Below are 23497 nucleotides of genomic sequence, written 5' to 3' on the forward strand. Positions count from 1 at the left end.
AGTACTGAGCGATGGAGAAACCACGAAGCGGAACATATTATGACCACGGATTGGCAAACAAACTGGCAACCACGCACAAAAGAAGCAAACTCTGGTTTTAAACTCACCTTATTTGTCCCCGGAAAGCGCCAGAGTCGATGCACGGAGTGGACGGAGCAAGCCTCGCTTCCATAGCCGAAGGTCAAAAATCCATTCAAACGTGTAGTCCCCGGTGTCCACTCGATTTTACCCAAAAAGCCGAGGAGCGATACCGCAATGGCATCCGGAGAAGGCGCTGGCTGTCGGGATGGAGGTTAGCGGGTCAGAGATCCGGCACTGAAGGTCTGCGTTCATTACTCACCGTGTGCATTTCACTCTATACTTGTAAAAAAACCATACAAATACATACAGAAACAGTTATCACTCATACAAAAAGAAACACGAAGGTAAAGCTTCAGTTAATTTGCTCGCTGAATGCTTTTTGCATGCACATACAAAACTGAACAAAACTGATATACTGAACAAAATAGGCCCCAAAATTGAGGAACACCAGTTGTTTAGTTAAACTGATTGAATAGCACTTTGCTTTCTATTTGTTAAATATGAAATGAGACTATAAATTACAAATTACATTTCAATGCCTGCAGCGTGTTCATGTCCACACCACAAATAAAACCGTGTGACCCTTTTTTTTGGTTTAAAGATTGAAAGTTTCGAACCTACGCAACACTCTAAAGACAAATGCTCCTAAATATTACCAAATAAGGGTTCTTCAGCTTGTAACCATAGCAGAACCCGTTTTTTGGGTACTATATAGAACCTTTTTATACGGTTCTATAAAGAATCTTGCCTTGAAAAATGCTCACCTCAGTGGTGCTATAAAGAACGATTAATTTATCAGCTGTCAGGAGTGACATTTTTGTTATTTATCCACTTTCTAATGTATAGCACTTGATAAGGATTAACAGTTTAAAAACAGAAATGCAAGACATCAGAAAATACATTTATTTTTTACTTTCATAACATGAGAGGTGTCATACAATAACAAATATGTGCTTTAAAATCACATTCCTAAGTTAAAAATATACATAAAAATAGATATATGGATCATTACACAAATCACTACTCAAAGGAAATATGTTAAATAACTGCTTCAATATTAATTAACAATAACGTTTGGCCAAGGCAGTCCTTGTAAATAGACATATAAATAGACAAATAAAATCATGACATATATGCCATAGAGCCTGAGATAGAGAAAAATAATAAGGAATTCTGCTTTTACTACCATCTCAGAAATATTGCCAGAATTGGAGGTTTTGTCTCAAGACAGGACTTAGAGAAACTTGTTCATGCTTTCATCACCAGCAGGGCCGATTATTGCAATGGACAATGGATTAAAAAAGTACTGTTACTTGTTTAAAAACCACTTCATGGCTACAGGCCGAAATACATGACAGATATGCTAATCGAATATGAAACCGATTACTCGGAGCAATAGGATCAGGTCATTTAGAAAAAACAGGGGTTCACTCAAAACAAGGTGCATCAGCATTTAGTTATTATCAGCTTTCAGAAGAGATCAGATGTGCTTCAACAGTAGACACTTTTAAATCTAGATTAAAAACACATCAGTTTAACTTTGCATTTACTGAATGATTTAAAACAGTACGAATAAAACAGTACAAAAGAATAAAACAGTATGAACCTTACCTGTTATAAAGGGAATGAAGCTTACGGTATGGTGCTTACCTGCAGAAATAAATAAAGTACAATAAGAACACACAGAACTTCAATTTTCAAAATTATTTTAACAATAAATGATGATTATTTTACTGGTTTACCTGTTTGCGATTACCACAGAATCCCGTCACCTGGCTGCGGTCTTCATTTGGTGAACGGTTCTTCACTCATAATTGACCTATACAAGAAATAGAGAAGAATAATAAGCAATTCTGCTTTTACATGTAGATGTGTGCCCCAAGAACACAGACACACCGGCTCCAAAAAGTTTAAAAAGTACACATTTCTGTTATTTTAATGTGGCAAATGTGTCAGCTTTAAAAGAAGCATACATTACCTTTTAAAGAGGATGCGCACTGCGTGAAATACCTTTACTCCCAGCATAAGCAAGCAATTTTCAAAATGCTTTTAAAAGTAATGGTGATTATCTTACTTGTTTAACTGTTTGTGATTACCATGGAATCATGTCACCATCATTTTTAAGCTTGTAAAGCAAATAATGAAACATTGACTTAGTAGGAAAAAATATTTTGGAAGTATCGTGATAAATGATGAAGAAAATATTTTGCAAAGTGATGGTTAGCACACGGTTGATGGTACCTAATAAATTCCATCATATTTTTTTTATTCCTACTATGGAAGTCAATGGTGACTATCTGCTGTGGGTTTACCATCATTCCTCAAAATACCTTCTTTTGTGTTACTCAGAAAAAAACTAATCCTCGTGTTGTTGTAAGCCTGTATGCATGAGTAAATGATGACAGAATTATCATCATGAATTGAAATATCCCTTTAAACTGTATTTCCCCCCCTTAAACCTAAACTTATTTTCTTACGGCAAGTCATTTAGGTAATCAAGAAAATACTTTACCCGTTGTCTTTGTGAGTTAAACAAATACAGCTACGCTTCCAGGTCTGTCGACGTTGCTGTGGTTTTTCGACAGCTGTATTATGAAGGGTAGCGAATGAATGAATACATTGCAAAAAATCATTTCTTACTTGTTATTTCGAACTGTTTTCACTGTACAAATATCTAGAAAGTCTTAAAATAAGATGCATTTTTTGATGAGCAAAATGCCCTAAGAAAATAAGCCTAGCCTTTAGGGAGAAAAAAACTCAAAATTTAAGCGAATTTGGGCTTAAAACAAGCAAATAAATCTGCCAAAGGGGTAAGAAACAAATCTAGATATAAACACTTAATTCAAGAAAAATTGTCGTAGCCCATTGGCAGATTTGTTGGCTTGTTTAATGTACATGCATGTACAATATTTCAATTTGTCTTGTATTTATTAGCATTTTGTATTGCCCAACGCTGTCTATGTTGTTTAACTGTTGTCATTTTCTTATAAAAGCCTTTATAATTTATTAGTTTGGATGATTGCCATTCCCGAGAACCTCTTATATTGGAAATAAAAGAATCATCTAAGCATTATTTTGTTGACTGTCTCTTAGACATGTAGCCGTTTGATTGTGGTTCTATTTAATGGCTAGTCTATTCTTTTGGAATGGTCAAACGTCTATTAGATTTTCACTGACAGCCCAAATTAAGCCTTGTTTTAGCCTAGACACATATTCGCTGTCTATTAGAAATTATGTAGTCGTTGAATAGCCGCTTTTTTGATGACTAATGTATTCTTGGGCCGTGGTTAGACGTCTCTTGGATTTTACGTAAAACGACAAAAGAATCTATTTTTAACACATAGGTCAGGGGAGAGCGCGAACGCAGTCCCCCACTATCAGAAATTTTGCAGTCGAGATTCCCACATTTGGGGAATTCGCAAAGGGTCAGCACAACCGGAGTGCAATGGCTGAGCCTCGCCCTGGGTGAACCACCTTCATGATCATGGTGTCTCCCCTGCCAGGTAAGTATGAGCGACACCCTTTGAGGCCAGACGGCCGCATCTTCCTGTGACCGATCACATCAACGGCGCCCCCGAAGGCCGTCCGACTAACATTTCATTACTGTGTGTGACCAGGTGGAAAGCGCACGAAGCCACGTCTGAGACCAAACATTCTTCGAGATCTACCCTATTTTTATTCCGTTTCCAGCCCGGTTGAACCGTGTAGAGTGAAATATGTGAAACAATTTAAATCAAATGGATTTAAATTGCGCATTCAAATATATGGTTTCGTTATTACAAAGTAACTTTACGTGGAATAGAAACAAAGAAATGTACAGAGCAATCAAGAAACAACGAAAGCATAGCAATTTTAGAACGTGGATAAATAAAAACACAGGGCTCAATGACTTACCCGTTGTCGTTGTGAGTTAAACAAGTACAGCTATGCTTCCAGGTCTGTCGACGTTGCTGTGGATTTTCGACAGCTGTAGTTGCTGTGGATTTTCGACAGCTGTAGTATGAAGGGTAGTGAAAAAAGTTTTCAGGTGTTTTTAACATTCCAATCGGCCTCTTTCGCTTTTGTTGCACCTTCAGCTGTGTCGAGGATGTTTAATTCGTCCTCGGATCACCACCACAAACTTGTAAAGAAAATAATTAAATACATTACAAAAACATTTCTTTATCAGCGTGTTCATTTCCACGCAAGCTTTTCGTTAAACCAATAAAGCCAACGAAAACACAGCAATTTTAAAACACACGTATTAGAAAAAACACCGTCATTCACGCACAAAAGAAGCAAATTCTTTTTTTGTATTTGACTTATTTGTCCCCGAGAAGGGGAGCGCACCATTCATGGAAACACTGCAATACCATGTTGATGCATGGAGTGGAAGGAGCAAGCTCCGCTTCCATTTCCGAAGGTCAAAAATCCATTTAACATATAGTCTCCGGATAGGAGACGTATCAGACATTAAACTGATAAGAACAGATACTACACTTGATCTTAGCCAAAAGGCCGAGAAGCGATACCGGAATAGACGCAGCCAAAGGGGGAGCCGGCGAAGGCGCTGGCTTTTGGGGTGGAGGCTAGCGGGCATTTAACTCTATACGTTACAGAGGTAGAACGTTGAGCTAGCAGATCAGAAGTTCATGTTTTCTAAACCCATGCAGAAAACACACACAAACTGTTGGGAAAAAGCAGTCATCGCTTAACCAAACAGAAACATGAAGTAAAGCTTCAGTTAATTTGCTTGCAGCTTGCAGATCCAATACGTCGATCGTAAAGGTAATGCCGGTAGATCGCACATACCTTAACTGTGTATGCTGCTCCACGCCTCCACGAGCTTCGGGAAACAGAGCGCAAAATTGTCATTATGGTCTTGGATTAACTGTGAAACATGCTTTGCCTTTCTTCTCAAATGTGTTTTCATAAATCTTACGCTGTCCGCTGCAGCTCAGTCGTCTAACTTCTGAAATTTACCAGGATGCGCATTTTTTCCTTGATGCAGGAACTGATCCACGCTCATGAGAGAGAGAGAGAGAGAGAGAGAGAGAGAGAGAGAATTTAGAATTTTCAAAAAACCTTTATTACAAATTAAAACATTTTCATAACCTCAAATCAGAAAAAACAAAGGGGAAAAAAAAAATATATATATATATATAGTAACGGAAATAACAAAAAATAAGCCAACATAGGAGCAAAGACCAAATCATCTTCAATAACCAGACACAGAGCTCCTCCATAATACCAAATCAATTCAAAAGAAAGAAGATCATTCATTGCTTTTAAGTATCTAAAACCAATAAGGATTCTAGATTTAACTTATTTTAAAAACTGCTAATATATCATGGCTTCCAGGTCTGTCAACGTTGCTGTGGTTTTTCGACAGCTGTAATATGAAGGGTAGAGTGAAAAAAAAATGTTTAAGTGTTTTGAACATCCCAATCTGTTCGTTTACTTAGTATTTTATTCATGTTTTCGAGTTAAAAAATAATTCTTAAATCAAGATACATTTACTTAATAAGCAAAGTGGCTTAGAATTTAAGTCTTGTTTACTGAAATAAATTCTAAAATGTAATAGGTTAAGGCTTAAAACAAGTAAAAATATCTGCCAGTGGGGTAAGAAAAATAAACCTAAATTGAGTTTATTATTGAATTAAGTTGAAACTAGAATTAAGTTTATTTTTCTTACCCCGCTGGCAGATATTTTTTACTTGTTTTAAATATAAACCTGTTGATTTTTATAATTTATTTCAATTATTACAAAGTATACGATCTGATTTTTTAATCGCGGTGTTTGTTTTATTCCTCGTTTCTTTTCCGTGCATTTGCTTTATTTATTTATTTTTGCTTGTTGCATTTAAATGCACGTTTGATTTGTTGCCACATTATTCTGTGTTAATGTATTTTTTAACATGTTTATAAACAAAAAGTGCGTTATTATAATTAATTATATGGCTGTGAATTCCCAGCAAACACAAAACGCTTTTATAACAATTTTCTATTACAATACATAATATCTTAAGCCACTTTGCTTACCAAGTAAATGTATCTCCATTTAAGAATTGTCAGATATTCACAAGAAAACAAGACAAAAACAGTAAGTAAGATATTCATTTACTTTTTTCTTTCAAACATGAATTTACAGACGGCTGGAAATTTTAAATAAAATAACTAGACATACCTATTCGGGTCTGCTCCCGTTTGCTGTGATGACGGGGACTTAGTCCAAAGCACATTTTGAGGAATACTTACACATTTTACTTCTTATTTCTTTGGAATTAATTATTATTTATTTTCAATTACAAAGTATGCGATCTGACTTTTTTTAATCGCGGTGTTTGTTTTATTCCTCGTTTCTTTTCCATGCATTTGCTTTATTTATTTATTTTCTGCTTGTTGCATTTAAATGCACGTTTGATTTGTTGCCACATTATTCTGTGTTAATGTATTTTTTAACATGTTTATCAACAAAAAGTGCGTTATTATAATTAATTATATGGCTGTGAATTCCCAGCAAACACAAAACGCTTTTATAACAATTTTCTATTACAATACATAATATCTTAAGCCACTTTGCTTACCAAGTAAATGTATCTCCATTTAAGAATTGTCAGATATTCACAAGAAAACAAGACAAAAACAGTAAGTAAGATATTCATTTACTTTTTTCTTTCAAACATGAATTTACAGACGGCTGAAAATTTTAAATAAAATAACTAGACATACCTATTCGGGTCTGCTCCCGTTTGCTGTGATGACGGGGACTTAGTCCAAAGCACATTTTGAGGAATACTTACACATTTTACTTCTTATTTCTTTGGAATTAATTATTATTTATTTTCAATTACAAAGTATGCGATCTGATTTTTTTAATCGCGGTGTGTGTTTTATTCCTCGTTTCTTTAGCTCACACAACATTCTACCAAAAAACAGCAGATCATTTTCTACTAGATAACTCCATACACTATGGATTAAAAATGTCCCGACTGCGAACCTGATAAAACCCAGGTAAAAAGCAAATACAAATAAACCATTTTGATTTAGCAAAAGTTTACAAATAAATGCACTCCCTGCACACAACAAGCACGTCTAGTTACCATTCATTTTTTGCGTGATTTAAGTTTCGTCGCATACATTTTGGAAGGCACACGATAAAAACAAAATAAGGCTTTTAATGTATGCAGACTTCATTCTCCGTTGAGGGCTTATCAATCATAATAAACGCTGTTAACTCTTCTCATTGAATGGTCTAAATCCAATGCTGGTAAAGAAATCAAATGTGCATTTCAACGCAACAAGCAAGCCGTAAAGCAATGGATGCAGGCAAACAAACGAGGAATAGCACATACACCACGATTAGATCATCGGGTCTCATACTTTGGAATTAATAAGAAATAATTATTCAGTCTAAAGAAATAAGAAGTAAAATGTCTAAGTATTTCTCCAAATGTGCAGACTCATTACAATAAACGGGAGCAGACACGAATAGTTATGTATGTCTCGTTATTTTATTTAAAATTGACAGCTGTCTAACATATGATATATTTTGATAAGACGAAATGCTAAAAAAATAATATAACACCAATCGACAATATATGTTATTGTTATTTTTACAAGTAAATTCATGTGTAGGAGAAAACAAAACAGCTGTCAGTCCATACTATATTGAGTGGCCATCGTAGTGGTGCAACCTGAACGATGTTTTCCTTACTTCCGGTCAAAGGCGCCATTTTGTGAAATAGGCATATAGGTGACGCTGGAGCACGCGGCCATTGTCTCTGTTCAACAAAACAAGTGTATATATACACATACGCATATTTTTCCTCAATCAATCACCGAATACAAGGTGCAATTCGATGCCAACTGGCCCTTCTCTCTGGTTTCATGTTTGTAAGGAAAATTAAGGGGGAAATTACGATAGCATTTCAGCCAAACATTCATTCGTGCCACGCTGCTTTTCTTTGAACGAAAAAAAAAACCCTCTGCTCCCCCTACACAATTTCTTCTCCTGTTATTTTATGCTTAAAACAAGCAAATAAATCTGCCTACAGGGTAAGAAAAAATTCGTTAACTTTTCCCATAAACACTTAATTCAAGAAAAATTGTCCCACCCCACTGGCCATTTTTTATCCACAATACACATTCGATGTCTGCACGCACCATTGTCTTTGTTCAACGCAAACAATTCTGTTGCGTTTTTCTTTGAACGAAGTGCTCCGCCTAGATAATTTGACCCATATTCACATGGGTTTGTTTCTCGTTTTTTCTTTGAGAACAATCTATATAGCGCTTTCCACAATCGTTTTGGTGTTAGCTTTACGTAAAATAGAAACACAGAAAAGTACTGAGCGATGGAGAAACCACGAAGCGGAACATATTATGACCACGGATTGGCAAACAAACTGGCAACCACGCACAAAAGAAGCAAACTCTGGTTTTAAACTCACCTTATTTGTCCCCGGAAAGCGCCAGAGTCGATGCACGGAGTGGACGGAGCAAGCCTCGCTTCCATAGCCGAAGGTCAAAAATCCATTCAAACGTGTAGTCCCCGGTGTCCACTCGATTTTACCCAAAAAGCCGAGGAGCGATATCGCAATGGCATCCGGAGAAGGCGCTGGCTGTCGGGATGGAGGTTAGCGGGTCAGAGATCCGGCACTGAAGGTCTGCGTTCATTACTCACCGTGTGCATTTCACTCTATACTTGTAAAAAAACCATACAAATACATACAGAAACAGTTATCACTCATACAAAAAGAAACACGAAGGTAAAGCTTCAGTTAATTTGCTCGCTGAATGCTTTTTGCATGCACATACAAAACTGAACAAAACTGATATACTGAACAAAATAGGCCCCAAAATTGAGGAACACCAGTTGTTTAGTTAAACTGATTGAATAGCACTTTGCTTTCTATTTGTTAAATATGAAATGAGACAATAAATTACAAATTACATTTCAATGCCTGCAGCGTGTTCATGTCCACACCACAAATAAAACCGTGTGACCCTTTTTTTTGGTTTAAAGATTGAAAGTTTCGAACCTACGCAACACTCTAAAGACAAATGCTCCTAAATAGTACCAAATAAGGGTTCTTCAGCTTGTAACCATAGCAGAACCCGTTTTTTGGGTACTATATAGAACCTTTTTATACGGTTCTATAAAGAATCTTGCCTTGAAAAATGCTCACCTCAGTGGTGCTATAAAGAACGATTAATTTATCAGCTGTCAGGAGTGACATTTTTGTTATTTATCCACTTTCTAATGTATAGCACTTGATAAGGATTAACAGTTTAAAAACAGAAATGCAAGACATCAGAAAATACATTTATTTTTTACTTTCATAACATGAGAGGTGTCATACAATAACAAATATGTGCTTTAAAATCACATTCCTAAGTTAAAAATATACATAAAAATAGATATATGGATCATTACACAAATCACTACTCAAAGGAAATATGTTAAATAACTGCTTCAATATTAATTAACAATAACGTTTGGCCAAGGCAGTCCTTGTAAATAGACATATAAATAGACAAATAAATCATGACATATATGCCATAGAGCCTGAGATAGAGAAAAATAATAAGGAATTCTGCTTTTACTACCATCTCAGAAATATTGCCAGAATTGGAGGTTTTGTCTCAAGACAGGACTTAGAGAAACTTGTTCATGCTTTCATCACCAGCAGGGTCGATTATTGCAATGGACAATGGATTAAAAAAGTACTGTTACTTGTTTAAAAACCACTTCATGGCTACAGGCCGAAATACATGACAGATATGCTAATCGAATATGAAACCGATTACTCGGAGCAATAGGATCAGGTCATTTAGAAAAAACAGGGGTTCACTCAAAACAAGGTGCATCAGCATTTAGTTATTATCAGCTTTCAGAAGAGATCAGATGTGCTTCAACAGTAGACACTTTTAAATCTAGATTAAAAACACATCAGTTTAACTTTGCATTTACTGAATGATTTAAAACAGTACGAATAAAACAGTACAAAAGAATAAAACAGTATGAACCTTACCTGTTATAAAGGGAATGAAGCTTACGGTATGGTGCTTACCTGCAGAAATAAATAAAGTACAATAAGAACACACAGAACTTCAATTTTCAAAATTATTTTAACAATAAATGATGATTATTTTACTGGTTTACCTGTTTGCGATTACCACAGAATCCCGTCACCTGGCTGCGGTCTTCATTTGGTGAACGGTTCTTCACTCATAATTGACCTATACAAGAAATAGAGAAGAATAATAAGCAATTCTGCTTTTACATGTAGATGTGTGCCCCAAGAACACAGACACACCGGCTCCAAAAAGTTTAAAAAGTACACATTTCTGTTATTTTAATGTGGCAAATGTGTCAGCTTTAAAAGAAGCATACATTACCTTTTAAAGAGGATGCGCACTGCGTGAAATACCTTTACTCCCAGCATAAGCAAGCAATTTTCAAAATGCTTTTAAAAGTAATGGTGATTATCTTACTTGTTTAACTGTTTGTGATTACCATGGAATCATGTCACCATCATTTTTAAGCTTGTAAAGCAAATAATGAAACATTGACTTAGTAGGAAAAAATATTTTGGAAGTATCGTGATAAATGATGAAGAAAATATTTTGCAAAGTGATGGTTAGCACACGGTTGATGGTACCTAATAAATTCCATCATATTTTTTTTATTCCTACTATGGAAGTCAATGGTGACTATCTGCTGTGGGTTTACCATCATTCCTCAAAATACCTTCTTTTGTGTTACTCAGAAAAAAACTAATCCTCGTGTTGTTGTAAGCCTGTATGCATGAGTAAATGATGACAGAATTATCATCATGAATTGAAATATCCCTTTAAACTGTATTTCCCCCCCTTAAACCTAAACTTATTTTCTTACGGCAAGTCATTTAGGTAATCAAGAAAATACTTTACCCGTTGTCTTTGTGAGTTAAACAAATACAGCTACGCTTCCAGGTCTGTCGACGTTGCTGTGGTTTTTCGACAGCTGTATTATGAAGGGTAGCGAATGAATGAATACATTGCAAAAAATCATTTCTTACTTGTTATTTCGAACTGTTTTCACTGTACAAATATCTAGAAAGTCTTAAAATAAGATGCATTTTTTGATGAGCAAAATGCCCTAAGAAAATAAGCCTAGCCTTTAGGGAGAAAAAAACTCAAAATTTAAGCGAATTTGGGCTTAAAACAAGCAAATAAATCTGCCAAAGGGGTAAGAAACAAATCTAGATATAAACACTTAATTCAAGAAAAATTGTCGTAGCCCATTGGCAGATTTGTTGGCTTGTTTAATGTACATGCATGTACAATATTTCAATTTGTCTTGTATTTATTAGCATTTTGTATTGCCCAACGCTGTCTATGTTGTTTAACTGTTGTCATTTTCTTATAAAAGCCTTTATAATTTATTAGTTTGGATGATTGCCATTCCCGAGAACCTCTTATATTGGAAATAAAAGAATCATCTAAGCATTATTTTGTTGACTGTCTCTTAGACATGTAGCCGTTTGATTGTGGTTCTATTTAATGGCTAGTCTATTCTTTTGGAATGGTCAAACGTCTATTAGATTTTCACTCCCAGGTCAAAAAGACGTAGTATTTAATGTATTAAAAATATACTTAAAATACAAATAGTATGTTTATAATACATTTGTATTTCCAACATACTTATTTGAAGTGTATTAAAAATACGTTAAATTGCATTTAAACATATTTTTTAAAAGTACACTAGAAGTACACTTGTAATAAATATATACTTAATTACATTTTTAAGAAATATGCTAAACTTAAGAATATTTTTAATGTATTTATATTAAGTGTACTAGAAGTACATTGGTAATAAATATATACTTAATTATATTTTTAAGAAATATGCTAAACTTAAGAATATTTTTAATGTATTTGTATTAAGTGTACTAGAAGTACATTGGTAATAAATATATGCTTTATTACATTTTTAAAAAATATGCTAAACTTAAGAATATTTTTAATGTATTTATATTAAGTGTACTAAAAGTATGCTGGTAATAAATATATGCATAATTACACTTTTAAGAAATATGCTAAACACAAATGTACTTCTAGTGAAGTTTTAGTATATTTGGATAAAACATACTTTTTTCAAAACATGATTCATTAAATTGTAATAAGCTAACATTGAACTTTCCTCAAGCCTTTCAACATTATATCATTCCGATTGCACAATAAGCTATTTTTTCAAAGATTTGCTTAAAATCTTACTTGTTTAATTTCAAAATCTTACTTGTTTAATTTCAAACAACACACGTGACACACGTGACTAAACCTGATTGGTTGTTGTCATAGTAACACGTCACGGTGCTATTTGAAACTTGTTCAGTTTAGTTCAGTTGTTCACGGTGCATGCGGTTGCTTGCATTAAACGTATAAACTGTTAAATTAGATGGCGACTCTGCATTAAACGTATTTATTTAATTAATCGGCGATCATATTTCACCAGAGGACTAAGATAAAACAACTCGATTTAAAATATGAGCAGTTTTAGTGGATCTGACGTTGAGGGAAAAAGTATTTCGCTTTTTGTTTGGAGATGAACGAGATAACACGAGGGTAAGTGATGACAGATTTTCACATTTCTTTATTTAGTTAACTATTAAATAAGTTAAACATTACATTACATTTAACCCAGCTTCTTTATGTAACGTTATGTCTGTGTTGCGTGTGGTAATTGGAACATCTTTATTTTCTGACTAACGGTAGGCATTTCTCTTAAGCATTTCAGAAATCATTAAAACCTTTCATTTTTTTTAGCACAGCGACATAAATATGACCAACCAGATCCCAAGTAGACAGGAACAAATGAAGATATAGCGCATAGAAAGACTTATTCTTGGTGGTAAGTTTGTTGTTGCTATTTGATTTCACGTTTAAGTTTTTCTAATGTTTCTCTTGCAACGCTAACGTTAGTTTAAAATGAATGTTTGAGCTGTCTTACCTGAAAATACCATGATATGACCATATGGTTATTATAACTCCAGTAATGTTCAATGGCTAATGTTTATATCAGTTCAATCTTGACAACCTTATTGTCTTTTTGTTTATTTTTAAATGTATTTCTAATTACATATGGACACAAAAATGACATTGTAAGAAGGGATACTTTTATGAGAGATTGTAAAACTGCCGAGGCTGGGTTTGATTATATTATATTGTCTTAATATATTGTACTCGGGGTAAGTAAATCTTAAAACGAAAACAAATCATTAATCATCATTTACCTGCCTGTTGTTTTTCAGATCAACTGCTATTGACATTTTTGAATCGGGGCAAATGTGGAGTGAAGAAAAACGTTTGCAACACATCCATTCCAGGTGGCTAATTTCTGTCCTTTTGAATTATTCTTGTAAAAAACGTTTTTTTATTGTAAAGCTGTAAGGGACTTGGCCTAGTCATCATTGCACCATTTGGCAGGGCACCAGACTAACTGTTTTTACTAGGAGCACAGTGGCCCCCAACTGAAAATTTTAGGGGCGCAACCAGAAAATTTAGGGGCACACACGGTAAAACAACATGCTAACCAAATATTCACATGTCTACTAATTTAGACTGTATTACTAATAAATACTTTAATTATAGATTCAGAAAGTACAATGTGCTGTTTCAGATTAGTGTCATATCCACTGATCTATATAAATGACTGGATTGCACATGACGTCACACTTGTGAAGCCACCGCGCCGCCATGTTGGTATACCCAAACGTTCTATTTAATCAATGGACGTTATCAGATTTTAATGATAAAACATCACTTTACTCATCTTCGTTTTTATATCTGAAGTTACCCTGTACATTATTACAACACAAACGTCCAAAGCATGTAAATAGTTATTTACTGAAAGTTGTACATTTTGCATTTTAAACAGTTATTATACATTCATCTTTATTACAGTATCAGATCAGCAGACAGACCGCAGCATATTTAGTATTAATGACAATAAACGTGCTCATTCTGAAATCTAAATAAATAATCATGCTTTGTACAGTATGTGCATGCAATAATTTGCTAGTTTTGTAATTATGTTATCTTAACTTACATGTTACCTAAACTTATTTAGAGATATAACGCTGACCGTCACAGTGTAGCTGAATGTCAAAAAAAACTTTATTTATACCCGTGTCATTAGCAAATGCAGCAGACACACTCACCTTAACGTTTTTTTATAAATCCATTATCCTGCCCGATTAAAACATAAACATTGCAAATAACACCAGAATTAACAAATAATTAACGTACACATATCCTAAAAATTAACCTTGTGTAACTGATACGCTGTAAAGGGGGTAAATTTTGATCATGATTTTGAATGGAAGTCAATGACGCTCTCTGCCGGTTGGGTATACCAAGATGGCGGCTCGAACTCTGCGCTGGCTTCAACTCACGCAGTTACGTCAAGCGTTCCAATCCAGTCATTTATATAGATCAGTGGTCATATCACAAAAAAAAGGTCACATTTGCTCGTCGCACATGTGCGACCGGATGTAAAATTCAGTGGCACACTCTCAAATTTAGGTGGCAAAATGCCACCATTTGATAGCAGTCTGGAGCCCTGTTTGGCATCATTTCTGATTTCCTTAAATCTCCTTAAACAGAGGTGAACCTTAAGTTTGCAAGACCACAATAGACAAACAATGGAAAATGATCTAGGTTCAAATAAAACACAATTATCAATGTAAAACATATCCTGTAATACACACAGGTTGCTTTATTTCATGAGCCTGTTCTAATCCTATCTTCATTCCCACTTGTAGAGTGCTCTGACAGATAAAACTGACACGCTTGATGAGGACACAGTCAAAGCTTTAAAAGGTAAACTGAGAAGTTAACAAAACTTCCATACATGCATATCTATGCCAATTTATTTTAAACATGGATATCCAAATGTTCATTCATTATTGGTTAATTGGTATATTCTGTTTCCTTTTCACAGCCCGTGTGATAAAGCAGTCTTCAATTACTACGGTGTCTGAATTGCAAGAAGAAGTCACCCTCCACTTAAACATGTGACATCTAAACTGTTTTGTGTTTTAGTTCAGCTTTTTATAGGTTTATCTTAAGTTGGTTAAAGGCAGAGTGCACTATTTTTGAAAGCCAATGTTAACATTTGAAATTACCTAAACAAACATGCCTCTACCCCAATAGAATCGGGACCTTCTTTTGATAGAGCCACCACACACATACGCAACCCCGGCAAGGATGTCAGTTAGTAGACACGCCCCTTACTGCTGGTTGGCTACAAAGTGTGTTTTGGTAGTCGGCCCAATTTCCTTTTACAAAGCGTTTTTCAAACATTGTGCACTCCATCTTTAAATTGCACTTAAACATTTTTTTTCATTAACTTTTTATGCAGAGAATTACATTATGATTATTATATAATCATTGCTTATGAATATTTAGTGATTGCATATTCATAGTGTACTTTTCATTAATACATTTAATGTTAATGTTGTACAATTTGATAGAAGTAGCTCTGTAATTGCATTTCTCTGATATTTGTTTTATATGTTTCTCTTTGGTCAAGAGATTATGTATGTCTCTGTGCTTGATTAATTTACTTTAGGTATTTTTGTAATGTACACAACACAATATGAAGTATATTAAATTGTTCTGTATTCAAAATCTGTGTATGTGTCTTAAAATTTAATGATTTTAATATAACATTTTAAATATTAAAAACAGCTTTATAATAAAATAGTAGTGTAATGCTAATACATTTCTATTAATGTAATGCTAGTATATTTCTAATATGCTGAAGTACTATTAAAGTGTTCTTAAAGCACAGTTAAATTAAGCTTTAAATGTATTCTAACTGTATTTTTAAGTGTATGAGAAGTGCATTTCAAATGAATTTTAAAGAAGTACACTTAAATTGCACTAAATATATTTGAAGTTGTTCCAATTTAACACAATTTCAATATATTAAATATAATGCAAATAGATTAAAATTGACTTTAAATATATCTTGAAATGCATTTAATATACTTGAAGTGGGTTCAATATAATACATTTAATATGCATTTAGTATAGTAGCTTTTAAATATATTAAGTATGTCCCAAAAAATACTATTTAAATATATTTCTTTTTCACCTGGGCTGACAGCCCAAATTAAGCCTTGTTTTAGCCTAGACACATATTCGCTGTCTATTAGAAATTATGTAGTCGTTGAATAGCCGCTTTTTTGATGACTAATGTATTCTTGGGCCGTGGTTAGACGTCTCTTGGATTTTACGTAAAACGACAAAAGAATCTATTTTTAACACATAGGTCAGGGGAGAGCGCGAACGCAGTTCCCCACTATCAGAAATTTTGCAGTCGAGATTCCCACATTTGGGGAATTCGCAAAGGGTCAGCACAACCGGAGTGCAATGGCTGAGCCTCGCCCTGGGTGAACCACCTTCATGATCATGGTGTCTCCCCTGCCAGGTAAGTATGAGCGACACCCTTTGAGGCCAGACGGCCGCATCTTCCTGTGACCGATCACATCAACGGCGCCCCCGAAGGCCGTCCGACTAACATTTCATTACTGTGTGTGACCAGGTGGAAAGCGCACGAAGCCACGTCTGAGACCAAACATTCTTCGAGATCTACCCTATTTTTATTCCGTTTCCAGCCCGGTTGAACCGTGTAGAGTGAAATATGTGAAACAATTTAAATCAAATGGATTTAAATTGCGCATTCAAATATATGGTTTCGTTATTACAAAGTAACTTTACGTGGAATAGAAACAAAGAAATGTACAGAGCAATCAAGAAACAACGAAAGCATAGCAATTTTAGAACGTGGATAAATAAAAACACAGGGCTCAATGACTTACCCGTTGTCGTTGTGAGTTAAACAAGTACAGCTATGCTTCCAGGTCTGTCGACGTTGCTTTGGATTTTCGACAGCTGTAGTATGAAGGGTAGTGAAAAAAGTTTTCAGGTGTTTTTAACATTCCAATCGGCCTCTTTCGCTTTTGTTGCACCTTCAGCTGTGTCGAGGAGGTTTAATTCGTCCTCGGATCACCACCACAAACTTGTAAAGAAAATAATTAAATACATTACAAAAACATTTCTTTATCAGCGTGTTCATTTCCACGCAAGCTTTTCGTTAAACCAATAAAGCCAACGAAAACACAGCAATTTTAAAACACACGTATTAAAAAAAACACCGTCATTCACGCACAAAAGAAGCAAATTCTTTTTTTGTATTTGACTTATTTGTCCCCGAGAAGGGGAGCGCACCATTCATGGAAACACTGCAATACCATGTTGATGCATGGAGTGGAAGGAGCAAGCTCCGCTTCCATTTCCGAAGGTCAAAAATCCATTTAACATATAGTCTCCGGATAGGAGACGTATCAGACATTAAACTGATAAGAACAGATTTTTTCTTTCTATTTTTGTTTATTGAAACAAGATCATCATATAAATAACAGCACATGCTGTAAACAAGTCAGGTTACATAAAACATTTTATACCCCTGCACATGCAGGTCTAAAAACAAAAAATAGATCTGAAATAAAACATAATTTTAATGAGGATTAAAAACGCCATTTAAATCCTGAAACTCTAAAACACAAAATATAAGATATCCACATGCTATTTAAAAGCACCTCTATACAATTTATGTTATCTTTAAAACCATTAAAAATAACTACAGTTCAATATACTTAATTTTTTAGAATAACATTAGCTATTTGCAAGTGCTTCCAGTGTGTTTTAAGAACCAGGATAAAAAACAGTGTTAAAATAGCATTTAAAACAGTAATTTGTAAGCCTCTAATCAGTAAAAGCAAGATAAAATGGGGTGAAAACAGTGTTCTATTATACTGGACCGGGGAGGTGAGCCTTCCCTTCCGGCCCACCCCTGGCCCTCAGTTTCAAGCCATCAGACCCTGCTTCAGGGACCCAGAGGAGATCCCCACCCGCTGGCCCGCTGTTCCCGTAGCCAATGGTGGTGAGGGTGCATCTACGGGCGACCAGGGTCGGTGGCGGCCAGGACCCTCTCTGTGGCAACCCCGGCCCCCCCATCCGAATGATTAGGTGCGGTGCCCCTGCAGCATGTACTCGACCGTCCTTACAGTGGCGTGGAGGGGCACCGTCACCCGTTTCCCCACCAGCAGGTTTCTGGCAGTCCAGATTGCATGCTTTATAGCGTTCAGGGTGAGCCAGAGCTGTGTAAACTGTTTTTTTGTTAAGTCCTTCATGCTCCAGCCCACCCCTAGGACGGCGAGTTTGTAGTCCATCTGGACTCCACCCGCTGGCAGGCACGGGAAAACTAGGGGGCCGGTCGCGGTCCACTGGTCCTGTGCAGCGCCGCACTCCCAGAGGACATGCCGCACGGTCTCCTGTTGATCACACCCAGGCCGTGGGCATTTTGCGTTGGTGGACATGCCCCTGGAGTGCATAACCGCCCTGGTCGGGAGGATCTCATGGGCCGCCATCCACGAAAGGTCCTTATGCCGGTTCTGGAGGGCAGGGTGGGCTGCGTTCCTCCACGCAGTCTTTGCCTCGCTCTCCATTAGGCCTGACACTGGGCTCACCTTCTCCCGATCCTGCACAACAGAGATTATTTTTTATGATTAGTTAAAACGTTCAAATTTTGGTTTTCACAATCATATTTCTTTAAAAATTTCTTAATAAAACCATATTCTTTTGGCAAGTTAAAAGACACTGGGGCTCTGAGATCTACTTTTAAAACTTTTAAAGTGCGTAAATACGACCCCATCCAAAACTTAACCATTGCTGTGGTCGCACTACTTGATGGGGCCGTAGCGTACTTGATGTGTAATGCTGTGAAATTACTCCCTAAAAACAAGCTGAGGTCCGGAAGACCTTTCCCTCCGTTTTCCTTTCTCTTTTTGATGATTTCTCTTCGTGTCCTCTCCCACTTAGAACCCCAAAGGAAATAAAAAACTGCTCTTTCTACAGCTACAATGAAGAACCTGGGGGGGCTAAAAACAGAACACAATAATAAAAACAGGGGTAAAATCACAGCTTTAAAAACTAAAATCTTTCCCTCCATAGTCAAAGTCCTCAGTCCCCACAGTCCTAGTCGCTGTCTCACTTTGCCTAAAATTCCACTCCAGTTACCACTTCCCCCACCCTCACTGTCAAATTTTACACCTAAAATTTTTATGTCCGTTTTTCTGAGTGTCACGTCCAGTCCTCCCAAGTCTATATCACCCAACTGTCCAAAGAGCTGGGCCTCAGACTTGTTCCTGTTTAATATTGAGCCTGAGGCCTGTCCATAAAAGTCTGTTAACTCCAAAGCTCTCCGGACAGATAAAAAGTCAGTAGTTAAAATTGTCACGTCATCCATATATAACACACATTTTGTTGTCACTCCTCCCATTCCTGGTACTTTAAAACCTTCGATCCGTTGGTCCCTTCTCAAGAGCTGTGCCAGTGGCTCTATGCAAGCCACATACAGGAGCGGAGATAACGGGCAGCCCTGACGGACGCCGCTGTGTATATTGACAGCATTTGTTAGATGCCCGTTAACAAGGATTTTGCTGGTTATATCGTTATACAGCAATCCCACCCATGCTAAGAACCTCCCTGGGAACCCCATTTTACACAGTACCTGCAAAAGGTACTGGTGCGAGACACGGTCAAAAGCTTTTTCAAAGTCTAAATTTAACACTATTAGGCCAATGTTTCTGTCTCTCGCAAAACAGATGACGTCTCTAATCAATATCAGGCTGTCTGTGATCCTCTTCCCGGGCACAGCGCATGCTTGATCTGGGTGGATCACATCTTTTAAAAACATAGACATTCGTGATGCTAAAAGCTTACTAAAAAGTTTACAGTCAAGGTTTAAAAGGCTGATTGGTCTCCACGTTTTCAAATCGGTCTTATCCCCTTTTTTGTGTAGAAGTGAAACAATACCTATTCTAAAACTGTCAGGGAGTCGGTCCAGTCTGTCAAAGTCATTAAAAGCCTTTAAAAGTTCTGGTGCTAAAATGTCCCAAAATTTTGCATAAAACTCCACCGGAAGGCCATCACTTCCCGGTGACTTACCTGTTTTGAAATCCTTCATGCCTTTAGTGAGCTCTAAAATAGTAAAATCTTGGGTTAAAACATCACACTCATTATCAATTTTCTTATTTAAGTTTTCCAGAACTTTACTTATTGCTTCATCAGTTACTTCTTTCTTTTTGTATAAATCCTTATAAAATGTTTCCACTTCCTCTAAAATTCCTTCAGTGTTACTGACTTCCTTGTCGCCATTTTTAAGTTTAGCTATTAGCCCCTTGTTTGTTATAATTTTCTTAAAAAAGTATCGTGTACATTTTTCACCTTCTTCTATATCTTTTTCTTGACTCCTTAAAATCACCCCTTTATTTCTTTCTTTTTCGATCTCAGCCATTTTCTTCTTAACCTCTTTTAATTCTTCATTAAAATCAAAGCCCTCATTTACTAACTTAAAATACTTTTGTAGTCTTTTTTGCAGTCCCAACATGCATCGCTTTTCTTTGTTCTTTTTTTCCGTCCCTTTCTGTCTAAAAAACAGTTTTGTCCGATGCTTCACCATTTCCCACCACTGTGCATGTGAATCAAAAAAGTCCTGGAGGGTCTGCCATTGACTGAATTGCTCCCTGTATTCTCTAACTATCTCCTCGTTCTGCAACAGGGAGCAATTCAGTTTCCAGATCCCTCTCCCTATCGTCAGGTTGCTGGTGAGGGAAAGTGTGCAAGACAACATAGCGTGATCAGTAAAAAACAAGGGTGTTAATCTAGCATCAGTTGGCGGACAGTCGCGCACGAAGATGTAGTCGATGCGCGAGGCATTGGTGCCATCACCACTGACCCAGGTGTAGCCCGGCTCTCTTGGATGCAAAGTCTTAAAACAGTCAACTAATTTAAAATCCTTAACCAAACTTTGCATTAAAACTGACGTCTTGTCAACCTTAAAATCTTCCCCTGCCCTCTTCCTGTCTGTCTTAGCTAAGACACAATTAAAATCCCCCCCAACCACTAAAGGTGCCCTCCCAAGCATGTGGGACTGCAGTTCCTCTAAAAGCTCATACCTATCATTTTTACCTGTAAAACCATACACATTTAACACTTTAAAATCTCTATCTAAAAAAGTCAAGTTTGCTAAAATGGCCCGTCCATCTCTCACCACCGTGCTCCCATTCACCAAGATATGAGGGTTATTTAGTAAAATCGCCACTCCGTCGTTTTTGTTAAAATTTGACCCGCTCCATATGGAGGGTCCCGGCGTCCATTTCTCCTCCCACATCCTGTAACTAGATAAAAAAGGTAAGCCACATTCTTGTAATAAAAAGATATCAGACTTTTGAGATTTTAAAAATGATAAAACCATTTGTGCTTTTATCATAGACTTTACACTTCTTACATTAATAGTGGAAATTGTGAGTGCCATGATAAAATTAAGTAAAAAAGGCATGAGCTTAAAGGAATTAAAACATATTATTTAAAAGACTACGCATTTCGTTGAGGTCATGAAATCTCTTGTGACACTTGCTCCTCTTTAATACTAATAGTTTTAGGTTCAGGAGGAGGAGTGCCTATCACCTTGGGATCCGCAGAGAAATTCTCTTGCGGCTCCTTTGGCGATGACGTTCTCAGCTGTATTTGCAGAAAAGATACCTCATTCGGGGATACTGAGGGCCACACCCTGTCCTCCTCATTGTCACCCGAACTGGTGGACCTCAATTTTTTCTCCTCTGTTTGACACAAAGGGGACCCCGCAGGTCTTTTTTGCAATTGTGCATTTGGTAACCAATCAGAAGTTATATCACCGGTGCTTTCAATATAATCTTCTTCCATTTCTACTTCTGGTACTGTTATCAAAGAGGAGGCGTCTGATTCATCTGACTCCTCCTCTTCCCTTTCCTTGTCTGCCACCACACATAACTTTACCTTGTCTTGTTGGGGGGGAGGAGCTTCATCTTCCCGGCCGTTACTCGCTTCTGGCTCCGCCCCTTGGACCGCCCCCTCCGCTCCGTTTTGGCCAATCCCTGGGCTTGAATGAGTATTTGAAATTCCCTCCAAAACCTCAGGGACCGCCTCTTCCTCTCTGATCGGGTTGTTTGGGGCGGCCATTTTAGCTTTCAGTATGTTGGCAAACGATTTAGGGCAATCTCTATAAAGATGGTTAAATTCCCCACAGAGATTGCACTTCCTGCCATTGGTACATTCATCAAAAACGTGACCAATTTCTCTGCACTTTCCACACACTATTTCCTGGCATGCCTCGGCGAGATGCCCATTTTGGCCACACTTGCGGCACAATTTGGGCATCCCTTGATAATGAATGTAACCTCTATTTTCGCCCAGCACAATCATGGAAGGTATTTGACTCAAGCCGTGAAACCCGCTTGGATTCTCCCATTGTTTAATGGGCACTCTCCAAGCGCAGTTCCAGATGCCGTCTTCATCTAACACCTTAACTGGCTGTCCACGAATAGAGCAATATCTAGCCAACCACACATAAATGTCCTCTCCACTCACAGTTTCATTAAACATCCTGACAATTACTACCTTAAGCGAATTATCAGTCAGTTTCTCCACTGTGAACATGGAAAAATTGGCTTTTAACGTTTCAAACCGAGACCAGAAAACGTTGAGCAGTGAAGCGCTATTAAAACTTAAATCAAATCCACGGTTTTGGGGCAAAGTCAATAAGCAGTTCACGTCAGTCACCGAGAAACCCAACACTTTTTGTACTAACTTACGTGAGAAATCAAGCCTAGACATTACCATTAACGTCCCATCGTTATTTTTATTAAACAAAAAGCGCACGCTATGGTGCCTCCGCATACCGGCCCTAGCAGCCGCCATGCTGGAGGCACCGCCAGCCAATAAATAACTAAAACCAACAATAAATATCTAAAAGATTAAACTACCAAATAAATAACTAAAAAACTACACAAAGCAATAAATAGTAAAAGCGAAAGGAATAAGAGGCACTTACCCGTAGACGCGAGTTTTTCTCCTTTAACGGCGAGATGTTATTTACCCTGAAAAAAAACCTGTAATTCCGTACAAACAGAAAATGATCCACACGTATGTCCAAAATTTCCCTCCGTTGGTAAAGATTAATGCCACTGTTTAGCAATAATCTACTTCCCAAACAGAGAAGTCGATCGCAGTCTTAGCCAAAAGGCCGAGAAGCGATACCGGAATAGACGCAGCCAAAGGGGGAGCCGGCGAAGGCGCTGGCTTTTGGGGTGGAGGCTAGCGGGCATTTAACTCTATACGTTACAGAGGTAGAACGTTGAGCTAGCAGATCAGAAGTTCATGTTTTCTAAACCCATGCAGAAAACACACACAAACTGTTGGGAAAAAGCAGTCATCGCTTAACCAAACAGAAACATGAAGTAAAGCTTCAGTTAATTTGCTTGCAGCTTGCAGATCCAATACG

General features: G+C 36.9%; 1 long non-coding RNA gene and 4 other non-coding genes across 5 annotated transcripts; 1 reads left to right on the plus strand and 4 right to left on the minus strand.

The window, feature by feature from the left end:
• Positions 1–3427: 3427 nt before the first annotated feature.
• On the minus strand, positions 3428–3592 carry LOC135726959 (U1 spliceosomal RNA). Its single transcript, XR_010525048.1, has one exon. It is a non-coding gene; the product is annotated as a U1 spliceosomal RNA (small nuclear RNA).
• An 807-nt stretch (positions 3593–4399) lies between these two features.
• On the minus strand, positions 4400–4590 carry LOC135727001 (U2 spliceosomal RNA). The gene has a single exon (XR_010525086.1). It is a non-coding gene; the product is annotated as a U2 spliceosomal RNA (small nuclear RNA).
• A 7643-nt stretch (positions 4591–12233) lies between these two features.
• Positions 12234–16036, plus strand: LOC135721873 (uncharacterized). The gene is made up of 5 exons (XR_010521629.2): positions 12234–12672; positions 12874–12958; positions 13359–13433; positions 14871–14928; positions 15050–16036. It is a non-coding gene; the product is annotated as an uncharacterized lncRNA (long non-coding RNA).
• Positions 16037–16386: 350 nt separating this feature from the next.
• On the minus strand, positions 16387–16551 carry LOC135726983 (U1 spliceosomal RNA). The gene has a single exon (XR_010525070.1). It is a non-coding gene; the product is annotated as a U1 spliceosomal RNA (small nuclear RNA).
• A 781-nt stretch (positions 16552–17332) lies between these two features.
• On the minus strand, positions 17333–17520 carry LOC135727040 (U2 spliceosomal RNA). Its single transcript, XR_010525123.1, has one exon. It is a non-coding gene; the product is annotated as a U2 spliceosomal RNA (small nuclear RNA).
• Between the last annotated feature and the right edge of the window lie 5977 nt (positions 17521–23497).

The sequence above is a fragment of the Paramisgurnus dabryanus genome, chromosome 9, assembly GCF_030506205.2.
Source record: "Paramisgurnus dabryanus chromosome 9, PD_genome_1.1, whole genome shotgun sequence".
Classification (NCBI taxonomy): domain Eukaryota; kingdom Metazoa; phylum Chordata; class Actinopteri; order Cypriniformes; family Cobitidae; genus Paramisgurnus; species Paramisgurnus dabryanus.